Raw genomic sequence first — 18,855 nt, 5'->3', positions numbered from 1 at the left:
TATCAGTTAAAAACATATTTTAAAACTTCTTAAAAACCACTTTCACTCTTTACCTACTACTACTCACTTTTATACATTAAAAAATTTGAAAAAAGGTATTGGGCCAACTGAAAAAAAGTTACAGTACTGGATCATGTGATTTCTGAAATGTATAACTAAGGATACCGAAAACAAGGTATCTTGAGGTACGTCCCATAAATCTGAGGGACAGTTTCAGTTGTATCACATTATAAATTCCAAAAACTTCAAAGACACATGTTTCACAGTTTGGGGCGGGGGGGGGGGGGGGAACAAATACACAGAAAATCATTAGAAAACCTAAAAAGAAACTAAATTATCTTAATAAAGAGATAAATGTTATGCTCTCAAAGAGCCCTAGCAAACTAACTTTGTGGGGTCTATGCTAAATTTGGAAGATTTAGATTTAATTCCAACCCAAAATCTGAGACCAGAAATATAAAATGTCACAATTCAGAATTTTTAAAATGATACTTGTTTGAAAAGTAACCTTTCCTCTTTTCATCCATCCCTTCGTCCATGAGGCAGGATGACAGGACGTGGCAAAGCAGAGCAGTAGACTGACAATCTGAGAGCTAAGCCTCAGTCTCCTTCCGCACGGCGTCTCTCCCCACAGGTAAAAAGTGAGGGAAATACTAACAAGGTAGGTGGGGAGTAATGAGGTATAGCTGAGGCAAGATTAACCACGAGTCGTTAACTAGCAAAGCAGAGTGGTGGATACATGCGAATTCTGTTCTATGTTTGTCTACATTTAGATTTTTCCTTAATAAAAAAGAGAGGGGAGATAGATGGGATAGTAGGCTTGCTCACACATTTTTTCATAGACATGGTGGCGGTACAGACAAGGGATGATACTAAATTTAGCTTCTTTAATTTTTTATGTATTTGTATTTTTAATGGTAGAAATACCAGGCACTCAAGTTCAACAAACTCTGGCCTACGGGTTGCTAAAATGTGGGCACATCTGACTCACTTCAGACTCGAATGCCTGGGTATATCTGCAAGTATAATATTTTAACCAGCCTTTCAGGACAGAACCTAGGATTCGAAATAAATATATCTATAATCACGTAAGTTCAAACAGAGAAAGATAATTTTTGTTTAAGGTTCCACAGCAATTTCTACTTCCTCAAATTGAATATGTTAAAAACACCCTTAGATTAGATTAGATTACATTATATTATATATTTTGTACCATCTGTGAAGTATTGCGATACAGTACAATAGCCTCAAATACTGTCAAACTGTACATTTCATAATGGATGACAGGCACATAATGCTGAATTTGTGACACTGAACTGAAATGGAAAATATGATTTTGACATTAGTACACTGAAAATCTCATTCTAAAAATATCAGCATGACAATCTATTTGTCAAAATAACAGAATTCTAGACAACTTGCTTCCATTAGTAACTTTTATTTATCTAAATAACCTCTCATTTATGTCTTTATGCATATACAAAATCTTGCAAGTAAGTTCAGTTCATAAATCCATGATTAAAAATGACTAAATAATGACAGATAGCTATGCCATATGAGCAGTGACACGCCAGCTCGGGGACACGGAAGAGCGTCTGAGCACAGGAGCCGCCCATATGCAGTTTCTTCCTTCGGTTTCAATGAGCCACACAGGCAAACTGAGGGCATAACCAACAAAACCAGCCACCTGGCTAATTCTAATTTCTAGTTGCCTATTAATTGCGATTTTTTTACTTTTAATAGTTCACATGTCGATTCTTTCCAATTCTTTACGAACGTATTTTGGTGATAGTTACAGGCGTTTTAGAAGACTCCAAACTTGGAAGCAGGGTAACATCCCTTCCCCCTCAAGTAAAAAACTAAACCAAACTAAATGTCGTTTTTGAAAGAGTCTCTTAATCTGCTTGTTTCCTTCTAGAAAACCACAGTTTTAGTCAATATACCTCAAAAGAATGCAGAAGTAAAAAGGCTACGTGTTCAGGGAAAGGCATATAAAAATAATAAAAGGCAAAAAAAAAAGAGAAACACAGAAGGAAAAGTCCTATACAAAGACAGATATAAGCAATAAGAACTCTTTAACACAGAAGGCAGTCAATATTATAAATGTATAAAGCCATGTTTGAAGAAATATACAAAATCTACTTCTGTCAGATTTTGTTCTCTGTAAGGTTTTCCCAAGCTTCCTATTTAAAACTGCAATCCCCTCATCACCTACCTTACTACCCCTCTTCCTTTCTTTTTCTCCACAGCATTTACAACCATCTACTATGATACTCATTTACGTCTCCTCTCCCTCATCGCCAGGGATGTGAGTGCAAGCGTGCTCACTGCTGTTTCCTCCACAGCGGTCCACTGCTCGGCCCGCACTGCGTGTGCCAATATTTGCTCAATGAATAAATGGATGAATACAAAAAGTGAAACTGAGCTTGCACCCCTAAACTGATTCCAGAAATTGAAGGGAACCCCTTGAGTCTGAAGAGAGGGTGAGATGACTTCACAACTGGTAGTAAATTCACCAAACTCATCAACTCGAGATGGTAATGAATTAAAGTATACAGATTAAAAAGAGGACTGGATAGATTTGTAAATGACAGTTCATATAAAAACAAAGATTTTCCAGGGGAAAGTCTCTGTAGTAGATATTCAAACAAATAACCCTACCTTACAACAGAGCAACCCTTAGTGGAGTATCACAAACACAGCCATAGATCTAACTACTGTAATAATAACATTCTGATGCCACCAGCTGCCTTGGGGTGAGCTTGGAACTCAAGTCCTGATTCTGCACTTTTGACATCCCAACAGGAACAGTGAAGTTAGGTAGCAAAAGGTGAAACTCAAGAGGTTTGGGGTATTCCAAGTAGCCCCCCCAAAATACAAAGTTCTCATAATGCCCCCCACCATGTTTCTCCCATAACAAGCAGCATTAGGAATTCCCAGGTCCTGCCACAACCAGAAAAAAGGAAGAAGGTACTGGATCCTAAAAGCCACTCACCAACTTCTGAAACTAAGAAATTGGTTTTATCAGACACTAAGGAAATCCCAAGCAAGTCTAAAATTTCATACACACACACACACAAACGTACAAGAATGAAATTCATATATACACACTTTGAAAAGGTAAAAGAAAAAGAGACTGAAGGTCAGCCGAAATCTACTATAAGATGATGCTGCATTTGTAGAAATATCCGAAATTCATTAATTTATGCCTTTAAATCCATTTCTAAAAAATAGGAAACAAATCCACTTGGAATTTTAAAAAAATGCATTGCTCTGGTCATTATAAAATCAGGGCTAGACAAAATCATTAAATGGTTAAGCCTGTTTTCTCTAATTTGATTAGAGATGAAGATAATCTGAGGTTTAATAATCACTCACTGATTACTTCTACTAGGAAAGGACATTGGGTTTTGTGCTGAGTTAAAGAAACTACCGTGTAGTCTTCTGCCTTCAGGAAGCTTACAATTTGGAAAGATCGACTATTTATAATAAAATATAAATCACAATTCCCAATCAGTAGCAGGGTAAGACATTCAGTAGAAGTGAACTCATCAAGTTAGGAACCACTCTAATTTAGGAAAGATGAATTTAACTCAGGTGGGAAACCTATTCTAAGCAGAATAAAGGACGAGACTTAAGTTATAGAGAAATGACCAGGCAGAATCCAGGTGACCGTAGGGGGGTAGCAGCAACTGCCATGTACTGAGCACGGACGTGTCAGACGCAGTGCCACGTGCCTGTGTCCTACGGTGGAATCTTTAAAACAATCTTCGAAGGTGGATCTTATTAGCCCTATTTCACACAGTTTGAGTAATCTGCCTAAGCTGAAACTACGCATCAGTAGCAGAGCTGAAATTCAAACCTAGGACTGCGCATTCTGAAGTTCCTGCTCCTATCCAATTACGCAACACCCACACACCAGCCGGGGCCAGGAAAGAGAAGCTACAGAGCGGAGCGGTGAGTGTGAGTGTGAGTGTGAGGACGTACACTGGACCGTAAGCTTCCTAACGGCACAACCATGGCTTCACGGCACTCAGTGAATAAATGATTTTGCACTGTAGGCAATGAGGAACCCTAAAATATACTGACCCGAAGAAACATAAAACTCTGGGCTACTTGAAAACATCCCAAGCACCTTCTTTGTAGAGGATTCTATCAATCCATATTTAGAGCCACTTCCAGTAAAAATTTTATCCAGATTATAAATTCATAAAATATTAAGAATATATTCCATGTTTTAGATTCCTCCTCTGTCTAGCCAACAAACACAGCAGCCTAGTATTTAGGTACTACAGTAACTGAATCTCTACATTCAAGTTTCAGGTTAAGACTTCCAAGAATCTAGCACTCTCTTTTCATCTGAATTACACTCTAAATATTTGTAGTTTTCCTCCCAACCAGTAGGTACGTTGGCAGATCAGGAATCCGGTTCACTCTAAAGTAAATGATTTAGATCTCCACCTCCCGCAAAAAAAGCCCTTTTCTTCATTTAATATAAAGCAAATTCAATTTAATGCATCGTACTGAGTCTCTCAACTCAGATGAAACTGCAGCATTACATTTAAAAAAAGAAATCATAAAGACTAAGAATGAGGAACTCTTAGGCAAAAATGCAAGAGCTAACTAATATTTCATCATACCTTTGTTTATCATATCTCTTTTTATTGAAGGTGAAGATAAATCCAAAGGGAACAGTTTTACAAGAAAGGTTTGTCCATGGGGACTTACCTTGTTAAGAGCAAATGACAAATGGTTTTCCCCTATAGGAAACCTACTCCTGTTTTATATATATGTATCCTTTCAGATTTGGTGCCACAAATGAGGCTGGTAAGAGCATCAGGTTGCTGCTAGAAAGTTCAGTTATTTGTCATTTTCTTGGTCTGTCTTGGATGGATGGTTTCAGTGATTAACTGGGTTAGCAGTCAGATTATGCATCTTTATCACAAAATAGGACACCAAAACTACGTTCAAGTGTGAGCTCACAGATTTACTTACATCACACACACACACACACACACACACACACACACACACGATAAAATAAGACAAAATCTTGGTAATTACTTATTCCTGCCAGTCTCCTACTATTAATCAGTAAACAACATATCCTTCCAAAAATTCAGATTAAGGAAATAAGAAGTCATACAATAGCATGACTGCTGCTGCCGCTTCTGGTTGCTATGGAATAAAGGACAGTCCCTTCACATTCTCATTCTGCTGCTTCTCTTACTGAGCACTGCAACACCTTTAAAGCCCAGCCGGGCAAGTCTCAGCTTGTACCACCGACATCAGCTGCCAACATTTTACTTCTGTTCTGTATGAGTGACCTACAGGAACAAATGTTTCAGTTATTAAAATTAATAATTCGCTGGGTTTTTACAATGATCTTTAGAATGATTAGTACCACCGTTACCCTCATCAAAAAAAGTAGAGGCGCAAGCCCAGTGTGAGAATTATTTACACGAATACACTGATTACGACATACATCACTAACACCCAGTAAGGAGAAATCCAAACATACATAACATTCTGTTTTTAAAAATCCAGCAAATACGGTATTTCCCCTTAATATACAGCCTATTTATGATTTGAAAAATATTTTAAAATTTGATTTCTATGTCATTCTAAAACAAAGCAACTAAAGAATGATCTGTATGCCAAAACTTACAGTTGGAAATAATAAAAAATTAAGATATTTATTCAAACCTTACAGGATGATAAAACTTTAATTTGCTTTTCCTACAAAAAGATAAAATAAACGTGGAGCGTGGGGAGGGGGGTCGGCCTACATAACCTCTAAAGTCTGTTCCAACTTAAAAATTCTGATTCTAAAATAAAACATCCTAATTATGTCTACTGGAATCCCACATGTTTGTGCCATTTGGAAGCATGTGTGTAGCTCTAGTGACAGACTTTTTTACCTCTTGAATCTCTCCCCTAAGCACCCTGGATGCCCCCTTTGGTCAGCTGTGCAGAGCCAGACATACTAGAGGGGCAGAAGAATAAGGCAGGAGAAAGTTCAGCAGAAACAGGGAGAGAGGCTGAAGTTGAGCCCGAAGGAGGAAGACACTTATCATAGGGGGTTTGAGGTTCCAGCTCCAGACCCAAAAGCTTAACAGGGTCAAGTTCTGAAATAACAATTCTTGGATAAAGCTTTTCTGTACATGGTGCTCTTCCAAATTAGAATATTAAGTTGTTTGCTCTTGGGGAGTTACTCCAATATAGAGTAAGTGGACCAATATTACATTTTTCACGTTAGAAATGGCTTATTTTTAAATTACGTCATAGGACATAAATAGAGTAGTCACATTTTTTTTAAAAACTTTTAAATGCCAGAATAAAATTACCAGTGCTTTTACTGACACTATATTGAATGTAAAATAATAAAAAGCCAAATAAAATTATACTTTGATTCTGAGGTATCTAAAAAGCACAGAAAACGTTATTAGAAATAATGTTTACACTGATGTTGCATTAAATTCATAATAAAATCTGTGTAAGTACGAGTGAAATTAACATGTACTCCATCATTAGTTTTGCAGGGTTACGTCTATGTTTCGTTCAAACACTGGCTGATTAAGCTTTGTAATTTGCATTCTCTTGTATACATCACACCTTCTGTCTACTTTTGGAAAGCTTCAATATATGAGAATCTAATAATTTAAATGTTATTAGAATCTATAACTTAAGATGTTTCTTAATGGCAGAAAGAATTAACTATAACCCTTTGAGAAAAGAAATGGTAGTTTAGTTATGGGATAAGATCATTTAATTAGTGCATCACTTGGGATGTTTTATATCACGTTACCATTATGACTGGCTAGTAGTCACCTGGAGCAGAAATATTTTAAAAGACTGCCAATATATTGTATTAAGTCACATACATTTCTATGGAACCTTTCGTCTTTTAAGAGAGGGAAGAAAAAGAGGGGGAGGGCAGAGGGAGAGGGAAAGAAGGAATCTTAAGCAGGCTCCACACCCAGCACAGAGCCCAATGCGGGGCTCAATCTTACAACCTTGACACCATGACCTGAGCAGAAATCAAGAGTTGGATGCTTAACCAACTGAGCCACGCCGGTGCCCCTCTATGGAACCTTTTGGATCAGACAGAAGTTTAGCAATTAAAGTTACATATCCAAAAAAATGCAGGCCTTACTTAATGTAATGAATTTACTTCTTCATACCTTATTCATTTAATTAAATTTAAACAAAACGAAAACATCAGCTTTCAAATAAAGAGATTTAGGTCTACATTTTGTGTTGTTTATTAAAATGCCATTAATCATTGTTTGTTATACATATTAGTCTGCTCATTACAGAATAATTTCCAACATGAATAATGGATTTTGTTTTTTTGCTATAGACTCTAGCATTAGAAAATAAGCTTCTCTCATACCTGACCTCAGTCAAATAAACTAAGGAACCCTCCTCATTCCCTGAGGCAGTGAATCAGAAGACATTAAACTGCTTTGAATGGTGGCCTAAGTTAACCAGTATATTAGCTCTCGCCAATGGATGTCTCTTCCTTTATATTCCATTATGTCCCATAACGGAGCTGCTAACTTTGAAGGGAATATCTTAGCAGTTGGTTCTCTTCCCTGAGCAACTTACAAATGCCTCTAACAGTTCCTCCAAATCTACCTACACACAGGTTACGAGAAGAGGGTCCAGAAGATTAACACCATTCCACCTCTGAGAGGTGCACCTCACACAGCGGTCTTCCTGTGTCCTGCAACCACGAGCTGCTGTCCTTGTGCTCACTCCCTTTATAATGACAGGTCAGATTTCCAGTGGGAGAGCCTGGAATTATTAAGCAAATAACTGAGAACAAACTTCCTGATTTAGAAATGTTATTCTGAGAAGAAACGACATGAGGACTGATGAAGGTCAATCACTCTCAACTGTTCTGTCTGAAACAGAATGTAAGCACTGTTTCAAGCCTCCACTGAGTCTTTCTTACCATTACATTTTTCAGAGAAACACAGAATAAGGCAGGATTCAAGTTTATTTCAATAAACAAATATTTCAAATTATATAGCTGTAAGAATAGAAGGTATTAATTGTTAAATATATGTGTTCGGCACGTGGGAGTTCATTATACTGTTCTCTCTACTTCAATATAAGTTTTAAAAGTTCCAAAATAAGGAAGTTTTAAGAATATATACATTTTTAGTATACAGTTTTATTTATTTATTTGAGATAGAGCAAGACAAGTGAGAGAGAGAGAGAGCACCAGTGAGTGCATGGGGGGTCGGGGGGAGAGCAGCAGGCAGAGGGAGAAGCAGATTCCCTGCTGAGCAGAGAGCCCAATGCGGAACTCGATCCCAGGACCCTGGGATCATGACCTGAGCTGAAGGCAGATGCTTAACCCACTGAGCCACCCAGGCACCCCTGGTATACAGTTTTCCACTATATATTGGCTTCCCAAATGTAAACTGCTTTAGATACCAGATAAGCTAATGAGATCCCCGTTGATTAATTTTGTATATTTCATATACTAGTATTATAAAACTTTCTAATAATAAAATAACACAAGGAAACTCCGAAGCAACATCTCAACTTAATGCTTTTCTATATAAAACATTAAGTAAAAGTTAAATCCCAAACAATAACAGTCAAAGGTTCCACAGCCTTATTACAAATATTTTCAACAAAATACTATAAATATTTTCAAAGTACAAGCATCTCCTATTAGTCAAAATCACAGTAAGGCAAAAACAATGACTGTTCATCCAACAAATAATCTCGCCAATCAAACTCTGATTTACCCACTTTATTTTTATCTCTATTTTAAAATTCTCCACTAATTTCATCTAACTACATTTTCAGTATCTCCTTTTTATCCTTTTTGATTCCCAAATATCATCTCTGTCATTTTTGTAGCCCTCGACAACTTGAAACCTTAAGAAATATTTCCACACAGCTGGGGATATGTAATTTTGGTCTAATATCTTATTTCTCTCTTTTCTTTCAAAATACTCCTTAAAACCCAAAGAAACCCTGAGTCTTCAGGATTCCTAAATTAACCAAAATAGTACAGGCACTAAATACAAACTGATATAAATCCTTTAATTCCTCATCCAAAAATAAAGGGCAACGGCATAGAACTACAAGCTTACAGACAAATGTACCCACTCACCTGAGGCCTCTGCTGGCATGCTTTTGAATCAAATTTTAGATTTACCTGATTCACCCTCATTCTTACCCTATTCCTTCAGATCAACGTGGTGTTCTGGGCATGGAGTGGCATCTCCTGGCGTTCTTTCTAAGGCTTATAAACCAAAAGGTAAACTGGAACTTCTAAAGCCCACGTATAATGCGTCACAAGACTGTGCTGTGGGATTGGGAAATTCCAGACAGCAATGAAAATTAACAAAAACACAACAGAATAAGAAACTTATATTATCCAAGACAGAAGCTTTTATGTCAAAGTTTATCCAGGGCACCAGGACTGGAGGTGAGTGAAGTTTCAGGATGGCTACAAGGAGCTCCTCTCACCAATACTCTGATCTACATCTCCAGTCCCTGGTCACTTGCATTTCTATCAAAACTAATAAATGCTCAAGAGAGTCTAACCCAAGCAAAATATTAAAATGCATCACCTTCCAATTTCAGAAACAAAATCCCCCCTCACTTCTAAGCCATATGGCTCTCAAACCTTTGCTGAAATATAAATCCACATCTATTATAGAGCGCTACTCATTCAACATTATTTAAAAGGTTTTAAATTTCAAAACTCGGCAGACTTCTAAAAATAAAGGAACAGATCAAATGTTGATCCAGCAGTATAATATCTTAATCTACTATAATTGGAATGATTTACAATTTTTGTCTTTAACTATAATGAATTCAACTTCAGCATTTATGGCCTTTGTTAACTAAAGGTAGCCTCTAAAAATCATCATAAAATGTGCAGCACTATTAAAAGTTGTTCCCCAAATCACACAAAGGTCATTCAAAGAACTTAAGTCAAATATTTCCCTCAATTTTCTTTGCCTCAAGAGAACAGCACTAGAGTGGTTCCTAATACTGTTACAAGATACATATAATGCAAAAACTAGTGAGCAAATGTCGTACTGACCGAAGTTCTGAAACACCAGCAACACATACATTAAAACGACTTTCTAAAGACCTACAAACACACATATACACAAAACACAATATATAAGCTAAATTCTATTTTTCTTAATGTATGTACACCCTAAAACTATAAAATGACTTTTTAAACAAAATGTTTTAAAATGTCACTTAGAAGCATGCAATATGACCTTGTTATAAAGCAAAGAATTCTAGCTTCATCTGTGCCTGTGTTAGTTTTTTCCTGTTGGGTTTTCATTACGCCACATCAAAACACATACTGTACATTTAAAATGGTAAAGGTGATTTTAAGACCACTAGAATAGTATCTTTTCATGTGTTTTTTTATTAATGACCTTTACACTGACACTTCGTTAAAACTCACCTCCAAGACTGTCATCAGACATAATCAGATGCCAATCAGCAAAAGCCTGATGTGACAGATTATACTCTTTGGTTCTTTAAAATGTCAGCCTAAATAGGAGGAGGGGGACAACCTAGGTTCTATTGCAAAAAATACACTCACAAAACAATCTACCCAAAGCAAAATGTGGAGAGGTGGATCGGAAACATCATTTCCATTATGTGGCACACAAACCAGATTTTCGCAATACTCCTTTCTTTTATGCCTATCTTCCTAAAAACCTGTGCATGACCAAATCACAATATTGGCTCCCTAGAAGAAGATGATTGCACATCTACTAATGCACAAGGGACAGACATACAGATAGAGGCAATCTTTAAGGAGAAAAGGATCACTGATAAATAGAAAGTAATAAGACCCTGTGCTCACAAAAGTACGTATACTCTGCACAACACGACAGCTGAAAAGCAAAGAGAAGTGGAAGAAACACTGGAAAACCTGAGTCACTTCTGTCTCCCCCTCCCCATGTCCACAGTTCCCACCTCAAACCCCACTCCCACCAAAACTTCACAGTCCGGAAAAAACGGCTGGGTAAGTATTTAGTACACTAGTATTTAACAATGAAAACAGGATATGATTTCTAAATGTATCTCTTCTTCCTGCCTCTCCAGGAACCTTCCTCACCCACCGTTCCGCAACTAAAGCACAGAAGAAAGAAACAAGTGATAAGCGAGGACTTTCTAAAATGGTTTTGCATATTAAAATAAACTGTGTTGATTGATACATTTTTAAGAATGATAGTTATGACATTTGAAATTACGAAAAGCTATCAAGTGTTGGAATCTGGACACGGTTCAGACACTTGAATATGTTTATATAAATCAATAAAAAACAATCGTTCAAAAATAGTTTTAAAAGCAACAATAATTACAATCTATTAATCTTCTGTACACTTATTAGATCAGTAAAAGAGGTGAGATACAGCAGAACCTAAGACTTATCTTGAACTAATGCAAACTATGCTTCCGTCTGCAGTCTGCGATGCTCTAAAATCTTGAAGTCTAGTTGCCAAATTGACATTAAAGTAAAATTTTATGAAAAGGCATACTTCTTGACCAAAAGACACAATATTTTTTCTGCCACCAACCTGAATAAAAAGAATGCTTACTTAAGTATTAATAATATTCAGGGGAAGAAAGCAGTAAGTATCACCAACGGAAAAACAGCAGAGAATACGAGCGAGTGTAGATGAGGGGAATGTTTCCCAGAGCAGGGCCCCAAAGTAATCCAAAGGCACTTGCCCAAACCCCTTGACAGGACTTTAGCTCTTTTCAAAAGCAGCTGAATAGCGTGAAGAGAAGAAAAAGTCAAGGCTATAATAACTGGGGGAGAAATGTTGAAAAATGAGATAAACAGAAACCTAAACTTTTACTGCTTCTGATGAGAGAGCTCACGCTATCCCCTCTCCTCCCTCCCTCCTTCCCTCTCTCTCCCTCCGTCACACTGCCTATCCACAGACTTGGGAAATTATGTCCAGTTTTAAATATCTCATCGGTGAGCAACAGGCAGGAGCCCCAACTGTCAGACACTTGTCTGGCACACAGACAGAGAGGAGCTGGCTCGGCAGGAGCTCAAGCTGTGAGGCTCAGCTAATTCTGTGGGTGAGCAAACCAGGGCACTTGGCCACAGCTCCCTATGGGGGCCACTGAAATGGTGGGACCTTCTGAGACTGTGACGTAGGTACGGCCATTATGCTTGACCCAGGCTCTGGGTTTTCCTTCTCTGTTGTTCTTAGCAGAAGAAAGAATAGGCAAGCAAAATGCCAGCCTCTCAGTCCATCGGTCAAGGAAACACCAATTCCCGGCTCCCTGTTATCATCATGTTTTTTTCCCAGTGCCAATCTTGCCATGGAATCCTAGACTATTCGTGCTCAGAGGGCTTGAGAGATCACAGAGCCCTATTGTTTCATTTTATAGACAGAGAAACTGAGACCTGGAGGGTTGAAGTGAGCAGCCTAAGGTTTTACAGTTAGTGGTACAGTGAGTCCCTAAACAGACCTGGGTTCTCTGTTCTATCCCGCACTTTTGAAGACTCTTCTTTCTGTCATCCCCCTCTTTGCGCTCTCCTCTCTCCATCCACATTCCTTCCCCATGGATCTGTCTCCTCTCACCAGCTAATGCACTTTCATTTTCAGATGACTGCCTCACTCTTAGTTTTCCTGAGCTCAGCTCCAACTAGTCCGTCCCCATTTTTGCCTCGATAGGAAGGATCAAGAACTCTGGTCGTCCTGGCCGAGCAAAGCAAACGCAAGCAGTACTGACCAGGTATTACGGTGTCTAATAAAAGTAGTGAGAAAGAATTACATAGGGATTAAGAGTCAGCAATGGGCAGACATATGCGATGTGCAAACATAGTATTTTGGGGCTAGACGAGAGATTTAAACTAAAGAGCTTAGCCAGAGGCAAGTACCTAGCCAGGACTAGGACAGGAGCCTCCTGGAGCAAAACTGTGCTCAGGTTACATCATTCGTGGAACAAGGATACGTATTTGTTCAAGAGGGCAGTCAGACAGATAGAACCTGTAAGAAAATAATGATGGTATAACCTTGCCATCTAAGTCATGGTCCCTGGCTTTTTTCCCAAAAGTTCCTTTTCAAATGGGTGTGAAATTCACCGGAAAAAGAGAAGCGGAGGAGATGGCTGAGCTGAGAGTCTGCTACTTCATATATTGGAACTAATTGTCTATAAAAATAATGTAAAAGGAATCATATAATTAAACACTTAGCAGGAGTGGGGAGAACGAGAACAGGTAAGATGAGAGAGACAGGCAGGAAAGCCGTGCATTACACAATGCTTCAGCAAAAAAGATGACCCGCGGTTTTGAGTCAACTTTCAACTGGGATATGTATAAATCACATTTCCAGTTTGAGAAAGATCAGGACTAGCTAATCTAGATCACTCTAAAATGGATAAAAAAATCATTCTCAGTCAAAATGCTTAGAAAAAAAGATATATAGCAAATTACTAGATAGCAACGTTAGAGACAGTAAAGCAGCCAACTGTTTCTTTAAACATCTTCAAGAGCCAAAGAAAGAGCACCAAAGATGACATTTTTCCTCTCTAATTTCACATTATGCTTTACTGCATAACATTCCAAGGTTACTCTATACCCCAAGATCGGGGTTGGCAAATTATCCCAAAATTACTTACTGCTACAGGTATACAAGTGGTGACCTCACACATTTTTCTACTCTTAATAACAATTCTCAGCAGTGCATTATAAAACTGTAGAATAATTCCTCGATGAACTCGTCTTTATACAGCTATTTATTGTCATTATATATTAATGACTACATTTTATATAAAGTCTATAAAAAAGGCACAAAATGCTTTCAAATGAATTCATGTATAACATGTGAAAAGGAAAATATAAATTGGACAACAAGATGGACAATAGGAATTGTAAGAGTTTATGAAATGTTGCATTATGAGTTCTCAGTCTGAGATTCCCTGGACCAGGAGATTTGTCCAAATGCAGTAAAAGAATGCCATTATAATAGGGCTGCAGAGTAAAACTAACACATTACTTTGGGCTAACATGCTATTAATTCAGTGTAATAACAAGACTGGTTATCAAATAGTAATCCAAATTTCACAGTAATCTAAATAGCTTCACATCTTTATTTTTAAAGGTAGGGGAGGAGAGATTAGTTATTTAATGAGTGTAGATCACTGGGCAGTATCTTTCAAAATTTAGGGCCCACTGAGGAGATAATCAGAAACATTTTAAAAGAACTCTTAGATGGCAGAAAGATTTAAAAAGGTATCTTGTCAGTAGTCTCTCATAGTAAGAATCAACATGTATTGAGCATGTATTCAGTATTATATACTGAGCAAAGCACAAAACCCTGTAGGGCAGGTAACGTTGATCCTATTTCTCAGACGAGAAAACTGAAGCTAAGTTAAGCTCAGTAACTTGTCCAAGGTCCCACAGCTAGCAAGATCATCTGAAACCTGACCCTAAAGCCTGTGTTCTTAACCAATATCCTTATCCCATCACTCCATTTAAAGGACAAAACATATACCTATTTGGTACTTGAGATATATTCCCATTTTTAACTGATTTATTTTCATTAAGTACCTCCTGTATCTTGATATGAAATATAAAACTTCAAATACAAAGGTGTTAAAACAATCTCATATACTTTAAAAATCTTAATGGCAGAAACTAACTGGTAAACTGTAAGACCACACTGTAAAAGAAAAATGCCTCACCTGTTTTAACAAAACTAGTGTTTAAAAACAGTTATTCTCTATTGATATCTCTGACTCGTGACATTCCAACGCATGAAGTACTAGGTCTTGTAAAGGGACTTATAAAAAATATCACATTTTGCTGATTGTAGTTAAACGTGGGATAACAGTATAGATCAATCCATAAATCTGTTATCTGGAGGAAAAAAAAACTTATACAACTGTATCTTTCTAATCTTACTTGAGAAAGACACTGACTACCACTGTTTCAGTATTTGTCTTTTAGAGTATATACTGCAGAAGGAGGAAAAAGTCAATGATGCAAGAAGAGCCCAAGAGATTGGATTCAATGCTTCTCCATAAAAAATCACACTCAACAAATACTCAGATACAGAAAACAATATCCAACCACTTCTAGTTTGGAAGTATACAGCACAGAGTGAGGCAAAGATTCTAAAACTTTTCAGGTAATAAAAGCCAAAGTTAATAGTCAAACAAGACTGCTCCAACAGCGTCAAGTGGGGACTGAATTCTCCAGACGATTTTTTAATATTATTATTGTTGTTGATTTAATTAGCCTGACAACTATTATTACCACTTATACTTTTGAGGTAGTTTTAAAAAATCATACTATAAAAGCATATCATTAATTATGCCATATAAAAACGTTTTAAGAATATACAATATATTGTTATGTGCCAACAATACCCAATCTATGCAGTACAGAGCCATACTGTCGAAATAGTAGGATTCTCAGGTTAACCTAAATTTTTGAGACAGAGATTGACATACCTGCGTAGGAAGACAATCAATGTATACACCTAAAGGACGAATGCTGACATTCAAACTATGCCAAAGTATCAATCTGGATATTATTTTATGTTGTGCTAATACATATCATACCAGTACAGAGACAGACTTTGGTACAAAACTGCCAATTAAGACAGCGTATTAAATTTAAACTCAACAGAAATAAGGCTATTAGATGCTTGAATGCATATATAATTAACATTTTTTCTTTAAATAAAAGTTCTAATCAGTTCACATTTTTAGTGATGATAATCTCATGTTGCAAACAGCATAGCACCCTCTGGTGCATCTGTTCTAAGATGTATAAAATTCCCACAAAAAAGGAGAGAACCAAAGTAAAAATGAACCTTAGAAATCAATAGGTTGATACTCTTTTATTTACTCCGGTACATATTTTTAAACATTAATGCTTAAAAACAATTTTCGCTTAAAAAGACCACTAAAAATGTCATAGTAACAATTGAAGTAGGTCAGAAAAATGTTTTAATTTGAAAATATTTAAAATAACGAACAAAAACAATACTGGTTTCCAACGCTTATCATTCAAATTAAAAGAATGCTGTCAAAAAAAAATTCCTTAAGGATGGTATGGCCAAAGTTAGGTGTCATGTTAATCAAATTTCACCTAATTTAAATCTTCCTTGGCTTTTTGCTTCAGATAATTTTGACTGATTGGTAAAGTGCTCCCGAGTACTTTTTCTGGATTCAAATGGAATTTCCCACTACTTTTAAGATTTTTTAAGATGTTTTATGAAAGGGTTCACAACTTATACAGCTTGAAAATAGAATAATCAGAAATAAAAGTTATGTTAATTATGAATCTTAATTTGAAGAGTTCAAAACTTCTACTTAAAAAAATAAAAAAAAAAAAGAAAGAAAGAAAACTTCCTAGGAAAATAATTAACTCCAAAAGTATATTTCACTAAGGACAAAAGCAAAGGATGCCACCTGCTTCAGACAGCCCTTTTGTGAACCAATGGAAGTCCCAACACAATGCACTAGAAATGAAAGTGACACCTGTTTAAAGCGGCCATCTGTCCCTAACAAGCTAGATTTAGTCAAATCCACTTAATCTTGGATTTCCAAAATATGGGAACACTATGCACCTGTGAACAGAGAGGCATTTAAAATCTGTTTTGCCATGGCCACTGGGAATCTATATCCAACAGTTAAAGGAAATGACTCCATTAGGGAAACTAAGTTGTTTTGTTTTTTCTTTTAAGTAACTGGAAGTAGAATATTTTTGTCTAATGTTCAGCATAAAAACAAACAAACAACTAGCAGACTCTTTTTAATTTAAAGGTTTACTTCCTTGAAGACTCTTCACAATTTAAAAGCTTACTTCTTTGGTATTCTCATTCCTTGTAACACAGTCTCACTATATATGCCAAGAACAAAGTAACATTCCCATTAGTCTGTTCAGGAAAGAATTTGTTTAACTCTTCTCATACACATGATGCTACAGTCACCCTTTTAAACACACACACACACACACACACACACACACACACACACTCTTACAATTTAAAATTTGAACAGCAAAATCATACTCCATCTACTAATTTCTTAAGTTGGAAGTTTAGAGAAAAGCACTCACAACATCAGCTTTCTCAAGAATAAACAATGTTATCAAAAAGTAACATATCATCATTTACATAATACATTGAATCTATCTTGACTAATGATTCATTCATTTTTTAACTGCTAATTTTCTAATGGTAAAAAGTTTACCACACTCAATTTGTTTAAGGTACAAAATATTTGTTTAGGTTTAAAGGATGTTAAATTTATAAACTATAAGCCTTTTGAGTACCTGAGTACGAGATTATCTGAATACTACAGAAATACTATTATTTTTTTAAATTAGGCAAAACTACCACATATAATGAAACATTGTAGAATGATGCACTTTAGGAATGCATTTTAGTATACTATCTTATGCATGTAAATGTACTACATAAATATGCCTACACCATTTAGTGAAATTCACAGGCAAAACAATCTCAAAAGATTCAGATAGGCATTAAGACATACAATGAATCACAGATATTTAGCTATTCAAAACAAATTATAAGTAACTCCTACTTCATACTTTTCGTTTTAAAGCATGGTCACTTTCACAGATTTTAATTAGTCTGAAAACTGAAAACACAGGAGAACGCCAATACATAACATAGTTCTTCCTAGGAAAAATATCACAGAAAGAACTAAATGCTAAGTATTCATCCTCGTGTTAAATTTTAAAATTTATCATTACGTTAGTATTTCTGGTGACTATTTACTCAATCCATATGAATAACACTGACATACTTGAGCCCAAAGCAAATCTAACAGCAACTTTTACACCACCTATGTGCTTTTAAAAATGAGTAATAGAATTCAATTTAAGTTCTGTTCTCAGATCAACTTGTGAATGAAAAATCTAAATTTTGGAAAACTTGAGATAACTGTAATGAGTGAAATGCCTTAAAAAAGTTCTTGGACACTGCAAATAAAAATATTAAACCATAACATTAAAGCATATAATCTACTCAGCTGAAAACCTATTATGTAAATGGCATAAGGTCTGAAACTGTCTCAAGACAGCAAAACTCCTATTAACTTCAGAGACAGTTTATAGGACCCAGGAACTTCACCATCCAAAAGTGTTCAGGCATTTGACACTCATCTGAACAGAAAAAAAAAATACAAGTTAGTATTAGAGATTTGCATGGAACCCAGGTTGGGGAATAAATATAAAGAAATTTGAGTGCTCTGAGAAAGACTTCTTTCATCCTCAAAACAGCAATCACAAGGAAATGAATCAAAAGAGGAAAAGTTTTTTGAAAACCCCAACTCTTATTTTACAAAATGTTAGCCTTAATGGCATTACAATTACCCAACCTGCTCACTGACAATCTCAAGAATAATTAATACTGTCACATTATTAGCAGGCTGCTCCGTTAGGTAAATCAATATGTGTTTGCTGTGAGAAAGAAGACTGTTTAAATACGTATTTTAAAATTCCAAATTGGAAACTTCAATATGTGTAAATATAATAGCACATTATATCTGTTTTAACACACATTCATTATTAAACTCTTTACTAATAATGTATTAATTAAACGTTAGGCTGAAAAACGAATTTACAGGATCTGTAAAATTGGGTTACCTCTAGCCAAGAGCCCTACTACTTGAGGACTGATAAGTATTCAAATCTACAGAGAAAAAAATATTTTTAAAAGACAGAGTTAAAAAGAAAAAAAGTTTTCTCTCCTCAGCAAGTTTAAGTCACTGTCCAAAGAAAACCAAAAAGTAAACAAAAAAGAATATGTTAAGTACACACATGCCTAAGATCTTAACAACCACAAA

General features: G+C 36.2%; 1 protein-coding gene across 8 annotated transcripts in view; it reads right to left on the bottom strand.

Annotated features, from left to right (window-relative positions):
- RFX3 (regulatory factor X3) overlaps positions 1-18,855 on the bottom strand; it is a 439,811-nt gene that overhangs the window by 260,479 nt on the left and 160,477 nt on the right. The window contains exon 1 of one of the 8 annotated variants that reach the window (XM_048218288.2): positions 9,206-18,844. The exons of the other annotated variants lie outside the window; for them this stretch is intronic. The gene's annotated coding sequence lies outside the window, so the exon portion shown is untranslated. Of the gene's footprint in view, positions 1-9,205; positions 18,845-18,855 lie in introns of those variants that run through there. 8 annotated transcript variants of the gene reach the window in all.

The sequence above is a fragment of the Ursus arctos genome, unplaced genomic scaffold (genome assembly GCF_023065955.2).
Source record: "Ursus arctos isolate Adak ecotype North America unplaced genomic scaffold, UrsArc2.0 scaffold_33, whole genome shotgun sequence".
NCBI lineage: Eukaryota > Metazoa > Chordata > Mammalia > Carnivora > Ursidae > Ursus > Ursus arctos.
Note: the sequence above shows the minus strand (reverse complement) of the source record. Positions and strands in the feature narration are given on the sequence as shown.